General features: G+C 35.9%; 1 protein-coding gene across 1 annotated transcript in view; it reads right to left on the reverse strand.

Moving 5' to 3' along the window:
- LOC149778830 (uncharacterized) overlaps nucleotides 1-10,300 on the reverse strand; it is a 71,963-nt gene extending 61,663 nt beyond the window's left edge. Inside the window, exon 1 of the mRNA XM_089939578.1 lies at nucleotides 10,109-10,300. The gene's annotated coding sequence lies outside the window, so the exon portion shown is untranslated. The remainder of the gene's footprint in view (nucleotides 1-10,108) is intronic.
- Between the last annotated feature and the right edge of the window lie 678 nt (nucleotides 10,301-10,978).

Below are 10,978 nucleotides of genomic sequence, written 5' to 3' on the forward strand. Positions count from 1 at the left end.
CATGTAAAATAAATATACACAAAAAGGGTACTGATAAAGAAATGGATGCAAAAGACGTACAAGAACGGCACTTATGTTGAATATACACAGTGTGACACTGGAGCATTCAACATTTCTGTCAACTCATGCATATATGCATGATTTTTCACCGTATGAGTATTATCTTTTTGATTCATTGATATCTATATTCATTAATTTCAAAAGTAAATTTTGATGGGTGAATATTAATGATATTAAATATGACGCAATATAGACTCATGTGGTTAAAGTTATACACAAAGTCTTATGAGTTAGATTTGGCGCAATGTACATCAGTTATATATTTGGGGTGAGGTGTGGGTACTCTAATCACATGAAGCTAATCGGCCTACCGACATAAGCATCGCATCAAGTGTTAACATTGTCCAAAATAACCGAACGAACTTCATATGCTCTCCCAGCGTATCATAATGACACCTTGGTTCATAAAGTCAACCCTCCAAGCACATCACACACAGGCCCGGCCCTGGGATGTGCGGGGTCCAAGGCAGCATACGGGGCCCAAGGCAGCAAGTGATGAGCGGAGCCTCAAGCAAAATCATTGCATTGCGAAGTTGATTTCCTGAAAGCGCCGGGCCCAAGGCAGTTGCCTCGTTCGCATTGCCCTAGGACCGAGCCTGATCACACAGGAAATATGGAGCAATGAATCGACATTTTTGAGCATCGTTTAGTGTTAGGTGTGCATATACGAACCTGCCGTACTGACCGAACTCTTTCGCATTTAAGGTGACTGTTGATGTTGAGGCTACGAACTGATCCTATACTCATGCAATGGAGCAAACAAAATCATCACTAAAAAGTCAGAAAAACAAATAGTGTAGAAATCTAGTACATAAGAATAATCGTGTTGTGAAAGAAGTTTCGCTTATCTTGAATTTATTAAGATCTTACACGATAAAATAAATTGGCATGGTTACACTAACCTCACCATGTACGCCATGACAGATAACGCGATACTCTCGTCGTGACACCTTTTCTATATAAGGCTTGACAAACCATATTTGGATATTCTACGCTATGTTATTACCAATTAAGTGGCGAATAATGGCTTCTTTGTGGAATTTCAAAGTTGCCGATAAATCGTATTTACTTTAAATGGGCAGAATTTCTGACTCAAACCGCGCCATATTTTTACTACGATTTGTTTACGTTTCCAAATAAGGCCTCAATGTCTTTATTATGGCATACAAACAAACGAGGCTGAGAACGGAAGTAATCATTATTTGAACTAATATGACGGACGGTCTAAACGAAAATATCGGAAGAAAAAGGTAAACGAGATTTTACAACTATTTCTACACTGATTTGCGATAATTCCGGTATTAAATAAGAGTACTACACAATTTATTTCATTGTAGGCAAGGAATATGTTCAACATGTTGATATTAGGCTAAAATATCACACCCGGCTTGCTCCATTGACACATATATACTCATTTTAGTACCCCGTCCACGAGGTAGGAGATAGGGTACTAATATTAGTACTATTATTGAGAGTCCATAGCGCTAGTTAATATGCGTTTGGTTTGGTGTTTTATTGCACAGCAACACAAGTAGTTTATTGAGTGACGAGGCTGTTAGAGCAAAGTGCCTTGCCCAAGGACAGATCACATCACTCTGCGTCATAATCGCTAAGTTAGCGACTCTGCTATTTGGCGATTTACTATCCAATTTTGGAATATACCCTAGCTACGATGTCTTAGCCTCAACTTGATTTCGTGTGGTTGAGGCTACGAACTGATCCCATATCATGCAATGGAGCAAACAAAATCATCCCTAAAGTCAGAAAAACAAACAGTGTAGAAATCTACTACACAAGTATAATTATGCTTGAAAGAAATTTGGCTTATTTTGAATTTATTAAGCCCTTACACGATAAAATAAGTTGGCATGGCTACACTAACCTCAGTGTCCGTCATGAAAGATAACGCGAGACTATCGCGAAAAATCGCTTCTTGGTGGAATTTCAAAGTTGACGATAAACTTTTACTACGATTTGTTTACGTTTCCAAATAAAGCTTCAATGTCCTTATATGGCACACAAACAAACGAGAATGAGAACGGAATTAATCATTATTTGAACTAATATGGCGGACGGTCTTAACGAAAATATCGGATAAAAAAAGGTAAACGAGACTGTACAACTATTTCTACAAAGATTTTCGATATTTCGGGTATTAAATAAGAAAACTACTCAATTTATTGGATTATATACAAGGAATGTGTTCAAATTGTTATTATTGGGCTAAAAGAGCGTCAGGTGTGAATCACACACGGCTTGCTCCATTGATACGTATATGCTCGTGTTAGTACCCTGTCCACGAGGTAGGAGTAAGGGTACCAATATTAGTACTATAATATACCCCTGCTCCGACCAACCCTGATGTAACGTCTGTAGCCGTCCCGGTTCTATACAATGATAGAATTCGATCCCCGCACCTTTCGGTTGCGGGATTGGCACGCTAATCACTGCACCACCGCAGCGCCGGTCTCCATCAGTCGCCTCTTTCGACATAAGGGAGAACGCGTCGGATTTAAATGGAACATCGTGCTACATTCGATACGCATTAAAAATTGTTCGAAAATCGACCGCCAAACCATCAAATATAAATAAATAAATTAATTAATAAAAATGAATAAGTTCAAGAACTTCCACGCGGCATTGGAGCTGGTCTTCATGTGGGTTCTAGTTGGGATTGAGTAAAGTTTCCAGTTTCAGTTCTTCGCATTAGTGTTAATCTTACTGAATTTGTAAAAACGAGAGAGAGAGAGAGAGAGACAGAGAGAGAGAGAGAGAGTGATTTTGATTTTTTAACGTAGCTTTAACAATGTTTCAGTCATATCGCTACGATGTCTGCAATGTAGCAATTGTTAGTGATGTCTAGCACTGGGGCATCATGCTGCGGACACGTAGCGTCATGTCCCACCTAGTAATATTATCCTGACACCAGGCCAACAAGTCTTAACGTTAACATCTTAATGCTGAGTGCCAAGCAAGGCAGCTGTTAGTACCATTTTTTAAAAATAAGTCTAGAGCTACCGAAGTTAAACTGAATGTTTGCTCTGTCCACGTGAGTTCGAGTCTCAGATCGACCAACATCGGTGTGTGAAAAAGAAACAAGTTGCCTTTAGCTTCCCGTGAGTCTGTTTTTCCTTTCTCGGCCCAAAACTGACGTTAAACCCCATATAAAACCAAACAAGACCATACGATTGTTCCTGTTGACATCGCGCGAAGAGCTGAATAGACAAAGTAAAGGACTCGATATAACTCACGACATCCTTAATAATAGTTTTGAATATTACGTTTAATACTAACCATAATTATGCATCTTGAAAAACTGGTTAAGCCTACTCCATGTATCAAAGTAGTGAGACATTTCTCTTTTAGGTGGAATAGGGGTACGATGTGGAGTTAAAATAAATCAACATGAGGATGAGTTATGTAAAAAAGACAAGAAAAGCACAAATCGATATAAACAACGGTTGTGATGTTCAAAATGGAACCAGATCACAGGAAGACTACTTGGGAATTTCAACGTGCCATTCTAAATAAGTTGGAGAGTGTAAAATAAAATTCATACGATGTGATGAACACCTGCAGTCAAAGTCTCTCAAAATTGGAATGAAGAAGTCGTATTAGAGAAATTTACTCTGTCGATGTTTATTTGAATACATTTGAATCATTTGTGGATTTTTTTTTTTTATTGGTTTGGTTTAAAGATCGTTAGTACATTACATGTGTTGGTTCCATCTAAAGAAAACAGATTTCACAAATTAATCCAAACGAGAGCGCCTTTCTATGATGTAACTCTTACTCGTCATTGCACTCGTTGATTTTCCTTGCAAAGAAATTTAACAATAGAAGAACATAGAAAAGGCAATGTCCGCTTTATGACATAACTCAGTTTGAAAAGCTGTTGTGCCATAAATATTTAGACAAAAATTGTGTGCTTATAATTAATGTAATAACTTTCCATGTTTAAATGTATGCATTAGGTAAATGCAGATTCAAAGTGTCAAAGTTGCAACGTTGAGTAAAACGTTTAATTAATCAATTAAAGCATTTCTTGCTCAATATAGTTCAGTAATTATTATTCGATTAAAAAGTAACGAGCCTTTAATCAGTCCCATAGCATAGACGAGTTTCTGTGCTTACTAAGTAAAAAATTCGTTCTGTGTATAAATTGTTCCTAGTTTTGAATAGTTACTAAGTTTCAACTAGAACTAAACACTGTTTGCTTTACAAACGTAGGTCGCGTACTTCTGCTGGGTGTGTCAAACATGAACAACATTAAATGGAAGTCTTTATATATGCTTTACAAATGATAATTTTCTTTCATGTAATTGTCCAAATTCTGCTTAATATGCAGACCGTTTATATGAATATATAACAGTTACTGCATACTTAACTGCAATAACACCGACTTAGTTTAGAAACCAAATAAATCATTTTTATACTATGTTTTTTCCATGTTTATTCAATATTTTCCATTTATTATAAATCATTAAACTGAAAACGGTTATATGGAATAATTTTTTTAAACATTGGTGTGCATTTATTTTTTATATGCTGTAATTATGTTATACCATGACATAACAAACCCCTGCGGGGGTAAATTAGCCATATTGAAACAGAAGAGACCATTTACCCCCAATTCCCTTTCGCGAGTCTATTCGAAAAATGGCGCCCAAAAATGTTCATTGAAAAAAAAATCCAGAAGGCGGGATAACAAACGTTTTCTCGTGATCGCAACCAGTCAGTAAAGAGACTACTGCACAATAATTTTATGGGCTTATTTGGACCAATCAGAATCACATAAAGTGATATGTTCACATGTCATTATATCAAAATTATGAAACTGCACACACGATAGGCAAAGTCGACCGACTATGTGATAAGAAATAAAATGAAACTATTCAGTCGAATGGCACATTGTATTTAAATGAATGATGCGAAAGTCAATTCATTAAAATTCGTATTCCATACAAGTCAAAAATATTTCTAATGCATGAATCGTTATGTAAATAAAAGGAAAAATTGGGACATGAATTGGTGTAGCACAGAAATCAAATTGGTCACCACGTATTGGTCAGCTTGTCCTTCATAAGATAATGGGTTTTTTTTCCTGCTTTAATGAAACATTTCTCTTATACCGTCAAGGATAACACGTATAGATCTTTAAGTGCAGAAACGATTTACGAAAAAAACATTGTAGAGTTTCACTATAAAATGGACGTTTTTGATAAACAATTTAGGTTTAATTCTATATTTTTTGTGTGTGTGTGGGGGTTGCCTTCCAAATCTATAATTGTTTTCACTTGGAGGTGAGGTCATATTGATCATGGTACCTTGTTCAGGAACTCTCATAATGTGAGCGAAATACAAAATAATGGCTTACAAATGCAAAAAAAATTGTATGCGCTGACATGAAACTGTAAAGTCGAATGACATATTGCAGTAAAGAAATTGTATTTAAATAATCTAGCTTATAAAAGACTAAGTTCTAGGCTTTATAGCTAGACTAATAATACTCTAACTTATGAAAGACTCTGACAATGAAGCCCATTGCTAGTTTGCTAAATAACATGGGAGTCCAGCGTATAAAATTTCTGTAAGAGTTTAAAATAACATGGAAGTCAAGGATATAGTAACCTGTGATGCCGTTTAAAAACTAAATGTTTCCGAATAAACACAATACTAGAGGTACAGTGATCTTTCACTGACTACTGCGTGCATGCAGTTGTTTGCCTTTTTCTTGGCTAAATCCTATCACGCTCAACCGACTTTGAATATATGGATGGATGTTCATAATTTTTTTAAACGGCAAACACTCGCCAAACTGATTTTCTCGCTGTTGCAATGGTACTAACAGCTGCCTCTCTAGGCACTCAGCATTGACGGGTCAGTGTTAGGACTGGTCCGTCTGGTGTCAGATAATGTGACTGTGGGACATGATGCTACCTGTCTGCGGCATGATGCCCCAGTGCTAGACATCAGTATTAAACCGTCACACTGCAGGCATCCTAGCGATATGACTGAAAAGTTGATAAAGCTACGTTAAAAATCCAACACACACACACACACACACACACACACACACACTATCTTGTTACTTTCATGTTACTATCATATATTGTATACATCAAATACACCATGATTTAGACGAGAAGAACTACATGAAGTCCTTATAGACTGATGTTGACACCCGTCACTCCATGGTTCAGTTGTGCTTAAAGGTCAATCGGTGCTATTAGCTATGGGTCATACAAAGAGAGGGAGATACGTTGAAGTTCTATCAATTAAATACTATTGTTGAAGTTCTATGAATTCAATACTGTTGTTGAAGTTCTATGAATTCAATACTGTTGTTGAAGTTCTATGAATTCAATACTGTTGTTGAAGTTCTACGAATTCAATACTGTTGTTGAAGTTCTATGAATTCAATACTGTTTTTGAAGTTCTATGAATTCAATACTGTTGTTGAAGTTCTATGAATTCAATACTGTTGTTGAAGTTCTATGACTTCAATACTGTTGTTGAAGTTCTATGAATTCAATTCTGTTTTCTCTAAATAGTGTTATCAAGTCTCTTAGAACAATTCGTGATTTCTCCTCGATCCGAGAATTTCCAAAAGAAGAAAAGAAAATGTCTTCTAATTTAACATTTGACGATACATTTTAAAATTTCCGAAAACAATCCAAAATTTTAAAATGTAATATTTAAGAAAATTTCAATAAGGTCAGGTCCATGTGGACTTAGAATCTGGAGCCCTGTAACTTTAATTAACAAATCTCTCAAGATGACATAGAACAGATCCTTCTCTGTTTCTGACTTGACCGCAAAATGTCTATGCACTCCATCTGTATACATGCGGTCTGGTGTTCAACTTAAAGCTTAGTTACGCGCAATGATAATGAAGTGGTTACTTATCTAAGGTCAGTGTTAACTTAAGGGGGCCCTGGTAGCTTCACCAAAAAGACCACATGACTAGAGCAGTTGTGTGTTCGTTGTCAAAGCTACTGAGAGTTCGTTCTAACAGTTTTGGATAATTAAAACAAAGAATGAAACGCAGAGGCGTAGCTATGATATTTTGCGCCCGGGGACGAACTATAAAATTGGCGCCCCAGCCCCCTCCCCGTTTAATCACATTTTTGAATATTACCCTTGTTTACTTATTATAATGTAACGTTGTAAGCCTCATTTTGGCGCCCCTGTACGTTGGCGCCCGGGGACATATGTACCCCCCCCAGCTACGCCTCTGATGAAACGTAACCTAATTAAATGCAAATCAGGACACACAAATGGGATGAGTTTTGGTTCAATTATGTACCATTCTAAATCTGTTCTGAGATTATTTCAAAAAGAGGAGGAAATTAGTTGACAACATAACTGATACCTTGACAACTTAACTCATAATGTATGTATGTATGTATGTATGTATGTATGCAGGGCCGGCGCCAGACCCGGCCAGACTATCTGGCGCCCTGGGCAAAGTTAGATTCTGGCGCCCCCCCCCCCCGGAAAATATCAATTTCAAAATTTATGAACAATAATTTTCTTTTAAATATTCGCCACCTGAAATCAGCGCCCTAGGCGGCTGCCTAATTTGCCTATATGGTAGCGCCGGCCCTGTATGTATGTATGTATGTATGTATAAGGAGATCTGGATCACTTATGGTTTTGAAACTAATTATCAGCAACGTAAATGTTGACTTTCAAAGGCTGATGTATATTTCATGAATCGTAGACACGACTACTTTCAAGAGAAAAAGGATTATACCTGATTTTAACGCTTTGACCTTTTTCTTAGCTTTCGTTACAAAATAACTGATACCTTGACAGCTCAACTCATCATGTATGTATGTATGTATGTATGTATGTATGTGTGTGTGTGTGCGTGCGTGCGTGCGTGCGCGAGCGTGTGTGTGTGTGTGTGTGTGTGTGTACCTTGTGATAAAAGCCTATACGTATTTGAATGTCACACAATAAGGCATGTTCAGACAAATGACTTCATGAATTTAATTTAAAATCAGTCTAGTTGTATCATTTTCACGCATCGAAACGACACATTTTCCTAAGTGATAATCTTGATTGAAGGGAATGTTTATCAAGACAATCAGGGATTCCACTATTGACGTTGTGTTTCCTGGGTAGATTTTTAAGGATCGATTTTTCAATTTCAAAACTATGGTCTATTAGATAAGAAACGAAAAGAAAAGAAAAAAATATCATCCTGTCTAAAGAAAGTCAGGAAAGATGAAAAAGTAAATAGCATACGTTGTAAGTAGAACCAAGGTTTTTGTTTTGCCCTATGTCAGTTATAAGAGCAATTAAAACTCAATTAATTTTTTGTAGGTGTCACATACGTTATAACTCTCCAGATTTTCAATCCGTCGTGAAAATTAGCTTGGTATTATTGATATGTCTAATGTAGTGCACTAATAGGACCGATATTATTAGTGTTAGTAACTTGAGCCAAGCTCATTTCTGTACAACTTAGAAGCCATTTTGTTCACATCTCATGCAGCAAACATACATTTTATTGGATCTTTCCTATCTTATTTTTTAAAAAAAACCTGTTTATTAAAATATACGAATGCTTTTGTGTGTATTCCTAAAAGTAGCACGAAGTTATATGACCTTTTCAAATAATAATAATAATAATCATTATTATTATTATTATTATTATTATTATTATTTGAAAAGTTTTTTGTCGTGGAATAATAAAAAAAAAATTATTTCTCCTGTATCAACATTAAATTCAAATTTTATTTGTTTTAGGTTGATCGCACAATAGGTTCTAACAACTTATGCAGTACACTTTTATTTCTCATATGTTGACTTTCAGAAACTGGGATCAAATTAGGGGCCACAGAGGAGTACAGTCACCTTAACCCCTGACAAAAGTATGGACTTTGAGTAGGAACACCATCGGCCAAGAACCCGGCTTCAAAGAAGTGTGAAGCGAGTGTGTTACTGCTGCACTACCCATTGATAAACAAATTGGAAACCTCGGCTTTGCATCTCTCTCTCTCTGTTTAGAAATTAATATTTCGGTCATTCTTTTGTGTGTACCTGTGTCCCATAAACATATCAATTGTTGTACCGATGACTAAGATTATCGATTTTTCCAGATATAATCTACTTAATAACTTTAGATATAATCTACTTAATAACTTTAGATATAATCTACTTAATAACTTTAGGAAGCAAGTGGTCAATATTCATAATAGTCTCAACTCTAAACACCCACACTTACATTCACAATACAAATGACATACTGAAATGCATGTGTTGTCAAGGAAAACTTTTTTCTTTTCTTTTAGGGTAAAGGTATATTCAATAATGTATGCTGGAAATCGAAACTTTGAACCTTACATCAAAATTGTACATAACAATCAAACATTTTTATCAAAAGTAAGTATGCATGCGTATTGATATTTGGATGTATGTACGCATCCATGCATACATGCATGTACTATCAAATGTGTATGTATATATGTTAGTACTTACATACATAGATATTGTATACTTTGGTGGGTGTACGGGTAGGTAGCTTGATTGGTAGTCCCCAATTAAAAGAAAATATGAATTATCAGAGATCTGCCAAAACTCAGCCTTGGAAGAAGAGTCTATGAATATGGTAAATAAGCACCATGTTTTTTTTATTGCGTCGAGTGGTTAGTGATATGTACATATTATATTCTGGGAAAAATGTACTTCAAGTTGTATGCATATATGCATGATGTTGTATGTATGTGCGCGTGTGTGCCTATGTACGTCCGTGCGCCTGCATGTATGTGTGCGTTAAAGGATATATGCGCCATCGAACGTTATGTCAAAAACATTCGTGACATAGAATAATACATACATGTTGGCAATAAATGACCTGGACATTATCTTATCGACAACTTGAATACCTATACCAATTAACTTAACCTCATGTATATAAAGGTAGATCAGATCAGATCAGGAAAATACATAATTCAAAGAGAGCAAGCATAAATAATTAATTTTCAGTACTAAATTGTTCAAAAACTAAATTTAATTAAAACACAATAATACTTACTTTTGATAATATTGTCGTTAATCCATATCCGTACTAAAGTAACGATTTTGTAGTAAATATATCGTCTGCTTCTAAATCCTTAGCAAGGTATACACTATCACACAGTTGCCGCCATATTGTATCCAACGAAGCGCGGTCACCAAGGCCCATAGGTAATCAGCTAATACGACGCGAGCTTAGTGTTCGAATCGTTTTCCTTTAAATCGCATCCATTTTGTGATTATGTAGATATCATTCTATCAAGTCGGTAAATCATTTTAACCTAGCAATGACTGGTGTCATTCATTTTTTTAACCTACTTTAAGAAATTACACTACGCAGTCATGATTAAACTGTCAAAGACTTCTTTCTCCAGAGTGTCATTTGTTAAATAAACAGACTTGATTCAACCAGATTTATTAGTACGATTAACACTACCTTTAATCACGTTGCCCAAACTCTCAGAAATAAAGCTATTTTATTTTTTCTCTATTTGATTCAAGTTTTAATTAAAATGGCAGCTTACAAAAAAGAAATATTATCCACGTTTTTTTTGATAGAGTCATGTTTAAGAGTAAGACATATATTTCATTTTTGACGTTTGCTTTCATAAGCATAAAGTGGATAAGTAGTTTAAGGCAGGACATTCCAGTCAAACATTTGTCCGTCTGGCGGAGATCCCCATCATATCCCTACACCTTATGTCAAGCATGTGATCATTTTAAAATTATAAGCATTGATTCGTCTAAGTTAGCATACATGTTGACAAATGAAACTAGAAGTAATTTATATGGCTCAACATACCCCCCCCACACACACACAGTCGAGCCTGAGATTGGAACCCAGGCGCAGACAGAGGTGAGATGTCAGTGATCAGTAACGGCGGGCGCT

The sequence above is a fragment of the Sinohyriopsis cumingii genome, chromosome 17 (genome assembly GCF_028554795.1).
Source record: "Sinohyriopsis cumingii isolate HCF-2022 chromosome 17, ASM2855479v2, whole genome shotgun sequence".
NCBI lineage: Eukaryota > Metazoa > Mollusca > Bivalvia > Unionida > Unionidae > Sinohyriopsis > Sinohyriopsis cumingii.